At 34.0% G+C, this 12506-nt stretch overlaps 2 protein-coding genes across 2 annotated transcripts in view; both read right to left on the bottom strand.

Moving 5' to 3' along the window:
* The window catches only part of LOC121735648, a 103884-nt gene extending 92003 nt beyond the window's left edge, over positions 1-11881 (bottom strand). The window contains exon 1 of the mRNA XM_042126546.1: positions 11781-11881. The gene's annotated coding sequence lies outside the window, so the exon portion shown is untranslated. The remainder of the gene's footprint in view (positions 1-11780) is intronic.
* Positions 1-12506, bottom strand: part of LOC121735647 (nucleolar pre-ribosomal-associated protein 1) — a 36889-nt gene that overhangs the window by 17119 nt on the left and 7264 nt on the right. The gene's annotated exons all lie outside the window — the stretch shown is intronic.

Raw genomic sequence — 12506 nt, 5'->3', positions numbered from 1 at the left:
CGACACTTGACCAAGTAACAAAGTCCTGGGTATAAGTGAGTCAGTTGTCACGTGCGTGCAAATCTTAATGTAGAAATTTTAATTTACACTGAGCTTTTGTTTTTCACGACTGACGAGGTGCTTTTGTTTTCATTATTAAAAGTTGACATGTCCTTTAACGTTAACGTCTAATGTTAAATGAAAATTTACTTTAATAGTCAAATTAAGCAACGCTAAAAAGAAGAAAAAATATTTTAGCTGCTCGTTTTGTATATGTGTATGTTAATGTGCCGTAATACCTTAACCGTTCGACTCTGTGCTTAAAAACTACCTTATATTTTCCACATAACTTCTGACAGTTTTTAAATTTTCAAAGACTTCCAACTATTTTATATTTTCTCTACCTAGAGTAACATTAACCAGTTCCATACTTTGAAATAGTATAATGGTAGAGCCGAGAGCGAGGCCCAGTAGCCGTAGGCGATGAATGCTGTAATTGCCGGGACTCGAACCCGCACTACACTAATTTCTTTATTACACCGATTAGAGCTAAGGCAGCAAAAGACAGAAATTCTCAGGAAGAGATTTGTACAACAAACGAGCAAAATACACCTGCTGGCTTAGTTAAAATAAAAAAGCCTTTTATTTCTTGCCAATTACAATTTGATCGATCAAATCAAATTCTAATTATTTTTATAAACAACCAGATGTTCCGCGTGGCTTCGCCCGCGTAATTTAGGGATTTCACGGAAACCGTACATTTTTCCGCAAAAAAAAGAAACTATGACCTTTCACATGGTCTATTCTTCATGTGTGAAAAATTACATAAAAATTTCTCCAGTAAAGATAAGCAATTTTAAATAATTTCCTGCGTTTTTTTTTCAAATTTTCCTCTATTTCTTCGCTCCTATTAGTCTTAGCGTGATAAAATATAGCCTATAGCCTTCCTCGATAAATAGGCTAACACTACTACTGGTCCGATTTGAAAAATTCTTTCAGTGTTAGATAGCCCATATATCGAGAAAGGCTATAGGCTATATTTTATCACGCTAAGACTAATAAGAGCAAAGAAATAGAGGAAAATGTGGAAAAAACGGATGGAAATTATTTGAAATTGCTTATTATCCTAAGAACTACTGGAGCAAGTTTTATGTTATTTGGCAAACATGAAGAACAGACCACGTGAAGGGACAAGGCTATTTTTTGCGGAAAAATGTACGGTTGCGTGAAATTCCTAAATTACGCAAGCAAAGCTGCGCGGAACATATAATAAAATCGTAGGAAAGTCAATTCTGTACATTGAATATTTTTGTACAATAAATAATACTTGGGATGTGATCTATAACTATGCTAACGCGGACGAAGTAGCTGGCAACAGCTAGTAACTAATAAGTATAGATAGGATCATTCAATTATTTTAGTTCAATTATCAAATTAGATTCTTACTTAATTATTAAACAAGTCATAACAATAGTTAGATCAAATTATTATTAGAAAGATAAGATTTATTATGATTTTTTACACATTTTAACACAAAATATATTCATGGTAAGTATGTATAATTGTATGATTTCTCTATAAAAAAATCAAAATATAATTATTTCTAAAATATAGGTTAATAAAGTTAACACTTTTAGAACGTCTCCATGAGGCCTACCACCGGTTCGAGAAAACCCGGCGGCGGCGGCGCGGCGAGGAGAACCCAAACTCGCAAAGTACACCATAGATTATTTTTTGTACCAAAACTCTATGGTATTCAATTCAATTCAATTTCAATTCAATTCAATTCAATTCAATTCAATTCGTTTATTTGCTATAAAAGTGGTGAATACAGTAGGTGGTAATGATTATTTTCTTAAGATCTAACACTTTTAGCTATGTATAAAATAGCATGCAAATATAATATATTTAAATTATAATCATGTACAAAAATATGTTTTACACTAAAAATATTCAAATCAATTTTTACATAACTTATCAATCATCATTAATAATAGTAATAATTAAACATATTATCATAAAATTATAATATAAGTAATTATAATCATACAAAATATATTTTACGCTAACAATACCTATTCAAATCAATTTTTACATACTTAGTAATAATTAAACATGTCATGAGAGTAATGAGAAATCTATAATAAAGTAAAAATGTCAATTAATTTAAAAACTATTGTCATAAAATAAAATAAGTTAATGTCAACTGTTTAAGAATTCCTTTACATCATAATAAGATTCATTTATTAGCATTCTTTTTAGTTCTCTAATAGACTGTTTTTTAGACAAGTGTTTTATGTGATCTGGTATTTTGTTATAAATCTTTACACACATTGTATATGCATTATTTAGAAAAAGAGTTGTTTTTGGTTTTTTATTTATAATTAATCTATTTGAATTTCTAAAATATTTAGTTGGGTTTGTGTCAATCAATTGTGTAAAAATGTCCTTATTGTGTGTAACGAATTTAAATATTTCTAAAATGTACATGCTAGGTAGAGTCAATATGTTGAATTTTTTAAAGAAAGGCTTACATGACTCATACGGTGGAATCTTAGCTATAGCACGAATACATTTCTTTTGCACAATGAATGCTTTGTCTATATGCGTTGAGTTTCCCCAGACAACTAGACCATATCGCAGGACTGAGGACACGTAGCCGTGATAGGCTGTAATTGAGGTTTGGATACTAACTGTCCATGCTAACCTGCGCAAGACAAAAACAAATTTGTTCAGTTTTGAACAAACTTTATCTATGTGTGCATGCCAATTACAGTGTTTGTCAATTTGTATGCCTAAAAACAAGTTTTCCTCAACTTCCTCTATTTTTTCATTATTGTGTGTTAATTTTAAGTCAACGGGTTTTTTGTTATAAGTTCTAAATTGTATATACCTAGTTTTATTAACATTAATTTTAAGGTTATTACATGTCAGCCATTCAATTAAATATCTAAGTGTCAAGTTTATGTCATTTTCGATTTTATTCACGTCCGATTTATTATATGTAAATATTATAGATATGTCATCAGCAAATAATGTAAATTTATAATTATTCATGATTATTGGATTATTAATTTCAATGGGAATGTCATTTATGTAAAACAAGAATAGCTGAGGACCTAGTACAGAGCCTTGTGGAACTCCATATTCATTAAGTAAGACTGCAGATTCAGTATTGACTAATTCATTATCTCCGTTAATGTTTTCTATTATTGTGTATTGCGTTCTATTTTCAAGGAAGGCCTTAATCCAATTTAAAGCTGGTCCCCTTATTCCCATTTTGCTTAATTTCTTCAGTAGTAATTTATGTGAAACAAAATCAAAAGCTTTAGTCATGTCAATGAAAACAGTTATGCAGTGGTTCTTTTCATCAATGCAGTTTACAATTTGGTTAGTAACGTTGAAACATGCTTGTTGAGTTGATTTGTTCTTTTGAAAGCCAAATTGTTCATGTTTCAAGATATTAAATTTATTTATGAATGAAGTTAGTCTTTTATGCATTGCTTTTTCAAATATTTTTGATAGAATTGGAACTAGCTACAAAGAATCTATGGTGATTGGTGGCCGTACTGGAGGCCAATTCTCATACTTCGAATGTTGATTCGTTCACAAACTATCTCGCTTTCGTTTGAAACAGCCTGTAATCGCAGCGACATTCGAGTTATGAAAATCGAGGTCCCTAGGGAGGATCAGCTGATCATTAATAAGTAAAGGAAAAAATATTGTTTTTCTGAGTGTTGCTAAGTATTTATTAAAATGTTATCCTACTTAGAACTTAGTTAAAATTAACGAACAAGTTAACCAAGATTTATTATTATTAATGTTCTTATTATAAATTCATCAACAGAGAGCTACTGTAAATTAATTAAACTGTAAGTTAAATGTTAATAAATTATTATTAGTTAATTTATTATTTTATTGGTGTGGTTAAGTCAAGAAAATTGCGGATTGCCGTTAATCATTTATAGCTGTAACCAATCAGCTTTATAGATAACTTTAATTAGTTATTAATTTTAATTATTTAAATCTGTTATTATTTAATATCTATTGGTTTATTAGATGTGAGAAAATCAATATACTATAATATTTGTTGCCCGGAACTTTGTTTGGTAATTCGTTCATCGCCCGGGAACCGTACACTTTTCTGTGATAAAAATTGTCCTATATCCTTAACGAGCTTTTGCCCGCGGCTTCGCTCGCGTTAAGAAGTGCTATTATATACAAACTTGCATCCCCTATTTCAACCCCTTGGGGTTGGAATTTATCAAAATCCTTTCTTAGCGGATGCCTACGTCATAACATCTACCTGCATGCCCAATTTCAGCCCGATCCGTCCAGTGGTTTGGGCTGTGCGTTGATAGATCACTATGTCAATGAGTCAGTCAGTCACCTTTGAGTTTTATATATATATATATATCGGGACTTAGAGTACCTTCGTACAAAATTTTGTGTAAATCGGTTAAGCCCTCAGGGCTGAAAAGGTACAGACAGACTCTGGCATATTTTATAATATTATATTACTTACCTATAGAACATTTGCTAGAGAGTGTTAAACGTAAAAAACATTTGAATTCTATACGTACTCTATTTCTCTAAGGAAGGTATCGAAATAGCTTAGGGCTAAGACGGGCTATCGACCGTCATCGGAGCCGGAAACCCTCCAGGCGACCCAGGGTTAAGGGTCAAAGTACATACAAGCCCACAGGGCACACGCCGCACAGGGCTTCCCAGAACCTATCGCCTTACCAATCCCATTTGGTACTAAAACTTTGGGACCGCTTTTTGAGGCGTAGAATTGTTATTTGAGTGGACTTTAAAGTTTAAAGTATAGTCACCACAATCAAATTGTGGTCTAATACGATTTAAGTACTAGATGTTACCTGCCAAAGTTCGTTGCCAAAAGAGCGGGAACCAATAATTTCTATAAACAATAAAAACGGGCGGCGAGCTACAAAGTTTCTCTTGATATAAAATTTTATCAAAATCGGTTCAGTGGTACGTAAGTGCGGTAACATACAGAAAGTAATATATAAATTACATACCAAATACATCAATAATAAATTAAGTTTTTACACAGTCAAAAGTTCATATTTCTACACAACAGAATATACAGTGTGTAACAAAAATAAGTGATAATACTTTAGGGTGTGTACGTGTTCCTTGTAGAGAGTTCACTGTGAAAATAGCAGCGTGCTGCAGCTGTGAAAATGCAAGGGCCCGAGCGTCACGAGTTTCTCCATACAAAAGTAAAAAAAAATATTGGTCTTTAAGCGCTGCTACTTTCACAGTGAACTCTCTACAAGGAACACGTACACACCCTAAAGTATTATCACTTATTTTTGTTACACCCTGTATATAAAAAGTGTGTTTGAAAGCAGAGGCATAACTATGTGTTAGTGTGTGTTAAAAGGTTGAACTAAAAGAGGTTTTAAGCTATAAATAAAACTACCTGCAAGATGGGTAGTCTCATTATGATTATGAAGGATATTAGCAGCGATCGTAGGTTTGTTGTGGGGATAAGTCAGGTAGTTGAGATATTCTGAATCTGATAAAACTGATATTTCTCTTATTAACAGGTAATTATGAATAGATATTATCATGCTGATAAACGAAAATTGAGAATTAACTTGTAAGTTGTAACGTACTAAACAAAAAATTGGCTGCAAAAGTATATATAAGACGACCTCTGTGGCTCAGTGGTGAGCGCGTCGGTAGCTCAAGCCGGGGGTCGCGGGTTCGAATCCCGCCGACGGAACAAAAAAAAAAAGTTTTCAATGTTCCCGGGTCTGGATGTGTATTAAATATGTGTATGATATAATAAAAATCTTAAATATATGTATAGTATAAAAGTATTAAATATATTTCCGTTGTCTGGTAACCTGTAACACAAGTCCTTTAGGTACTTAGCACGGGACCAGACTGACGTGGTGTGAAGCGTCCATAGATATTATATTATTATATATCGTATAATATAAGAAGTTATAATATCTTAAACTAAGTACGATTTGCAACTTTTGGTAAGAACATTTGGGAAAATTGTGAGGAAAATATGAATTACTAATACTATAAGAGAATAATGTTTGTTGGGAGAGCTTGTCAGAATAAATAATAAGTTCGATGCCCTTATTATTGGATTCCCTAAATCTATGAGATATCGAAACTCCAATCGACACTACACGGATAGAGTTACTTTGTTTGGGTTTTTAAATAAGATTAGTACTTATATTTTTCATTGTAGGATGTGACGTACGGACAGACAGACAATCGGCGAAGTTTCAGTAATAATCAAGTGCTAAAATGTGGGTAGAGAATAGAAGTACGGATAGAAAACAATGAACATATAACAGAATGCCTTGCTCACTCTGCTTGCTAAGCATGCTGATATATACGTACTAATATTATAAATACGAAAGTGTGTCTGTCTGTCACCTCTTCACGCCCAAACTACTGAACCGATTTAACAGAAATTTGGTATGGAGATACATTTAGTTGCGGGAAAGAACAAAGGATAGGTACTTTTTATTAATTTTGGCGCAATGGAGCAAGCGTCGCGTCGTCAAGTCTACTTACCTATTTAAATTCACTTCATATTTTTACACTGGCAAGTTTTATCGAGATATTTTTAAATCGGAAGCAGTTTTCCACGAAACTTTGTTAGTAATTGGCGGGGTGTAATGGCGTATTATTATCGAAATTGATCGCAGGCCGCCATTATATTCTGATGCACTATACACCTCCAAATTGAATGCCTCTTAGTACGGTACAATGAGGTCACGATATACAATTGCTGGATGCACGCCAGAACGAAACCTTTATCTATATTTAACAAGTTTGATACAATTGCAATATAAAATTCATCACTTACAGATTTTTCGGCTGCGTTCCAGCGGCCGTGGTCACGGGTGGACTGAAGTGACAGATGTCATACTCGCTGAAGTTGTTCAACTACCCGCAGATTCATCAATTATTATTTGCGTTCCGACCTCCGATCTCCGCAGAGCGCATTCAGAATATCTTGAAGCCTTGGTTTTTTTATTCGTTCTTTATTTTATCACTGTGCTAAGGCGTGAAGTTGTAAAACATGAACCACTTAAGCCTCGTGTCCTATACATTCGCTCATTTTAACAACATCAGTTCACCTATTACAGAGTCTGTCTACTTAAACCTCGTCATTTTCCTTCGCATCTTAAATTCTTTTTTCATCATCTATGCAAGCCTGTATCTAGAATAGTATATCGTTGGGCGAATCTAAACCAACACAAGGCAGGGGCGGCGCAAGCGCAGTTTGAGCTTTAATTGGCTCCGGTCGATGTGGCCGCTAGCCGCAGACCACAGTATTCTAATGTTCTCACTAAATCAGGGAAATACCAGGAAATTTGCTTTAGAACCATTGATAATATAGATTCTAAAGTTTAGAATAAATATTTCTAGGTCCTGCGTGATCGCAGCCTTAAGTTTTTGTGGTGGTCACAAAATATGTATGGCGGTCACAAGTATTAATAGACCATTTTGAAATTAAGGACACTTTTATGTTGAACTCGTATTATACATGTAAGTATATGATTATTGATTACTAATTTAGTATACATTTTGCATGCCTAGTTATTAGGTAGGATGACTAGAGTCGGGAACCCTGTATAATTATTGTAACATCTATTGTAACGGTAGGTATTTTCTGCAAATAAATGATTCTTATTCTTACACGTATGTGATTTGCACAATATCTGGATATGGAGGGTAGATTTTGTTAAATAATGACATAAAACCCCTCAAATATCATCAAAATCTGCTCAGTGTCTGAGTACTGCTGCATAAAAGAGCGACAAATATACAACATTACAAACTGACATTTTATAATGCAATTTAGTTAAGATCTTCCATATTATCGATCTGACATAAGCACTCCCACCATGTTATAAAGATCGGGAGACATTACAAGAGCTGTCAGCTGGCGGAGTCCGGTTACAGCTGGTTACGCCTGGTTAGCCCCGTGGTTACCGCAACCTGCCCGCAACCTGCCCGCAACCAGCCTGCAAACGATATGACAACCTGACACTTGACAGGTATTCTCATCGCGGAGTAAGTTTTGCATATATAATAAATATGATAGGAGGGGGAAAATGAACTTTGCATACGGTTTGTAAAAAGATTTGATGAAAAATGACAGCTATTATAAAATATGTAAAAATCTGTCTGTCTGTTTGTAACGCTCAAGCCGCTCATCAGATTTAAATAAAATTAAGTATGAAGATTGAAGACACTTTGAGTCCCGAAAAAGGACAAAATGTTTTCCATCACGGAAAAGTATGCATTATAAACTAATCTCAACGGCAACATCTAATAACCTATAATTTAAAGTTACCTACCCAAAGTAACTGAAATTCTTTGACACCCACAGACAAAACTAATCTACTCCTATGTTCTTATGTAGTATTCAAAACATCAAACTGTATGTAGACTATCCAATAATTTAAAGTTTAAACTATTTTATTTTGTATCAGATAAAGTGTTTACTAAGATCTTGAACTATGTAAACTAAGTTTATTGTGCCAATAAGACAATCATTTGGATATTATGTAGCAGATGTGGAGATAATCTCCAAGATAGGGCTCCTCTGGGGGGCCAATTAAGCCTCTAACGGCTTGAACCACGTGACAATGACGAAGGAGGTGACAGGCGGATTTGTTTTTTTTATTCACATTTTGAGATAAGGGATATTGTCTTAATCTGACATTACTCTTAGGTAAACAATTAATGGATATTTTTGATCACAATAATATTATTATGAAGTTTTTTCATACTTAAACGAAATGTTGTTCGTTTGGCTAACATTTGTGTACCGTGCAGGAACTCTACATTTTTCCGGGTCCAAAATGTTCATATACGGACACCTTATTTCAGAAACGGTTCAGTATTTCTACCATGAGTTTATTTTTCGATACTCGATACCGACTACGTAAATTTTTAGTGCAAATTTTACAACGCCTCTAGCGGTTACTTGCGGTACGATGATATATTCCTTACTAAAGCTTGTATAACGTTCCTTGAGTTATTCGACATTAGAAAATAGAGATCTAGAGATCTAGTGCTCTACAGAGTCAAAATCTTATTGAAAGTTTGGAGAATATCTCTCTTATAAGTGTGAGAAAATGCTTTTAGTTCATTGTTGGCAATGCAGACCTTTGAAAAGTGGGCTGGCCGCTGGTTGTGTACAGCTCGAGTATACCCTTAATTATTTATTGTCATTTGTCTATTAGAATTTAGAGGTAAATAATAAACTGCCTATTTAAGCAGCTAACTTGAATTTAAACGTAGCTAATACATGACTAAAAAGACATTTAATTTGTAAACATGCATTACCTACATTACGTTGTAGTACAAATCTTCTTCTACTAATTGTCTCACTGCCGATGCCGCACTCAGAGTGGAACAAATCTGTCAAACTCTTCATTAAAGAGACGCCTTGATAATTTGGCTGTAGCGATATCGATTTTTCTCAGCAATGAGAAAAACTAAGAAATTAAAGTTCATTGTCAGTATTCATCATGTCTTTGTCTTTGAATTACCCATAGCATAACACGATTGGTCAACTTTTATAACACAGAATAATCAATCAAAAAGAAGTCTGCAAAAAAAGGGATTATAATTTTCCCAACAGAGGAGAGTGATTTAAGCTTCCAAAATTTGTACATAGATTGGTTCAAGCATACACTTTAATTTTCCCATATCTTATTTGAAATATATTTATGGTTTTTAAATTACGCGACAAAAACCATTTTGTCGCTTACACCATTTTTTTCCATTTCTTGTTTTCTATGAGAGGTCGGACCGGCGTCTCATAGAAAACAAGCAATCTAAAACATATCCAACACGGTTTTAGGTTAATCATAATTTAACGTCTCTGAGTACGGCTATAATACTCTAAAAGCAGCACTTTATTATAAACCTTAACTCCTACCGTACTGCAGGTATAAACACTGTTATCACGGAATTTCTAGACCTCAGCCGCCGTCTAGACGAGCTAATCTCTTCATTATCTAGGATTAAAAGCGAAACTGTGTACTTAGTGAGGCTAAGCTCCTCGAAAGCCTTGTTGAAGCTCCTTAAAGACAATACGATTAAATTTCTATAGAATTACGACATCACAAAACCTCCAAAAGAATTATTATCTATGTTTTTAATAGATCATAATAATTGAATGAGCTTTTAGAGAGACGTAGAGAACCGTAGACTTTTCCGGTTTATAAGCTATTGTACCTATGCCCTTTTGACTTTTCCGGGATTCCAAGAATATCTGTGCTAAATAAAATATAGCCTATGTCACTCAGGAAGACACCAGCTTTCTATCGGTGTTAAAATTTTTGCAATCGGACCAGTAGTTTCAGAGATTAGATAGCTCATACAAACGAAAAAAAAACTACCTTTTTATTATATTAGTGTAGATAAATATAGATACCATTTGGCTATAAATCAACGATTTTCTTGGTCTTTCGTCGTATTATTTTTGGCAATATCAAAGTATGAAAGTCAAAAAATCCAAACTCATTAAAGCGCGTGACTTAAAATACATTTGACTGTATAATTAATAATGATTTAATGAACGACGTAATTGCATCGCCACACCTGATAACTTTTTTGATGATGATCTTCGATTCGAGACTTTGGCCCTATAAATAGAAATAATAACCTTCATACAAAGTATCTTTAATTAATCTATCAAATTGGCCCTCTAGGGCCCTCTAGCCTAATAGAAATTATAATGCAATGTGCAGGATTCAGGAGTCTAATTAACCTATCATGCTCCAAGGGCCAAGCGGCAGCCGGCTGCCAGCATAACAATTGAATTGAAAATCTAATGTGTCTGCGATACCCACGATGGACGGATTACAGAGGTGTTATACTCGCAAATAACTTTTGTTAATAGCTAACTTAAGAACTAAGTACTTATGCTTACTTAAATTAATATAGCAGGAAGGTGAGACGCACACTACAATACAATAGTAAATCTTAGAGAATGTCTCCATCTAGTTGACCTGAACCTCCCATAGCTATAAGACCTAAGTTTTAGGTCTTTAGACTTGCTGTCACGAGTTGACATGCACGAGTCGCTTGTAAATGTCTTCATCGGGATTGAACCCCCCGACCTCCGCGACATTTCGTGCTATTTATGAGATATAACGACCAAGAAACCATTTCATTGCAAAACCGGTCAATACCTCTTAATGTCTAGATCACTCTCAAGTCTCAGCTCAGAATACATTGAGTTATAAAAGGAATCGTCTTTATATTGTATCGATATTATTTAGATTTTTTTTGAGTTAAAATCAGAACTCGTTTGTTTGTTTAACTTTTTTAAGAATATAATTTTTTCGAGACCTTAATACGTCTCACTCATTTGAAACCTTTATATTGTGAGATTCTTTTGCAAAATCGACTTTATTTTGATTGTTTGCATTATTATTTATTAGTATTACATAACTAAGATTAAACTTCGTGACTATGGCAACAGAGATTTTAAGAAAATCAGTAAAACTACTTGTTTAACTGATGTATAGACTTTTGAAGTATTAACATTTCGTCAAAGTTATAAATACCTACACTCCAAAATAAAAATAAACAATTTTAAAACTTTAAAAATAAGTTACTTACACACAACTCACAAGTAAATAAATATGGGGAAATTAAAGAACTCTACTGAATTAAAGACATCTTAATTATTTTAAATCTACGTTAAAATTTTACAAAGTATTCATTCAATTATTATAATTTTTAATTCAGTAAAAACATGCGCAGCTCCTTACCTAATTCCACTCCGTAACCTTGGCAACCGGCCACTCAAAACACTACCTACTCAATATTCACACAACCACAAAACTTTTTAGTTACCGATACTATTTTTCCGGCAATTCGTCACATTTCAGTGCAAAAGTGTGGAATAAAAAAAATTACATTCCAAATTCGAATCGTTCGTATGCACTCGTGCGTCGCCGCTGACTGTGCTCGGGTGATACGTTAACCCTACTCTACACCCGTCTCAGTCTTTCCCCGCGCGTTAGAGCGGGACGCACGCGCTTATTCTTGAAAGCCTTGATCGAAAGGCGGCAAAAAGAGTACTTTTTCCCTTAATTGTATAGTGGCTTTCAATCGAGATGACCATTGTAAGATTGATGGTTGCATAACATTTCTTATCGGAAAGCATGCGGTCTCATTACTTTTTGTCACTTTAACGGTTCATCGTATGCACGCAAATTCCAACACTGAAAAAAGGTATTTCATATTATCAGCTTCAATAACTCATACTTTAGATGGTCTTGCTGTTACCACCAGTATTTACTAGCGGCTTAGCCACGGGCGAACTCTTGTTGCAGAGCATCCAAAGAGTATCCAACGGGAATGCTGCATAATTTCAAGACAAAATGTGTCGTACTAGAGCCTAAGTTACTACTTACTAGCAAGGCAAATTTCATCAAAATCTGTTAAGGAGTAAAGCGTAAAGAAGTAACGAATTATACCTGCATAGACTTTCG

The sequence above is a fragment of the Aricia agestis genome, chromosome 17 (genome assembly GCF_905147365.1).
Source record: "Aricia agestis chromosome 17, ilAriAges1.1, whole genome shotgun sequence".
Taxonomy (NCBI): domain Eukaryota; kingdom Metazoa; phylum Arthropoda; class Insecta; order Lepidoptera; family Lycaenidae; genus Aricia; species Aricia agestis.
Note: the sequence above shows the minus strand (reverse complement) of the source record. Positions and strands in the feature narration are given on the sequence as shown.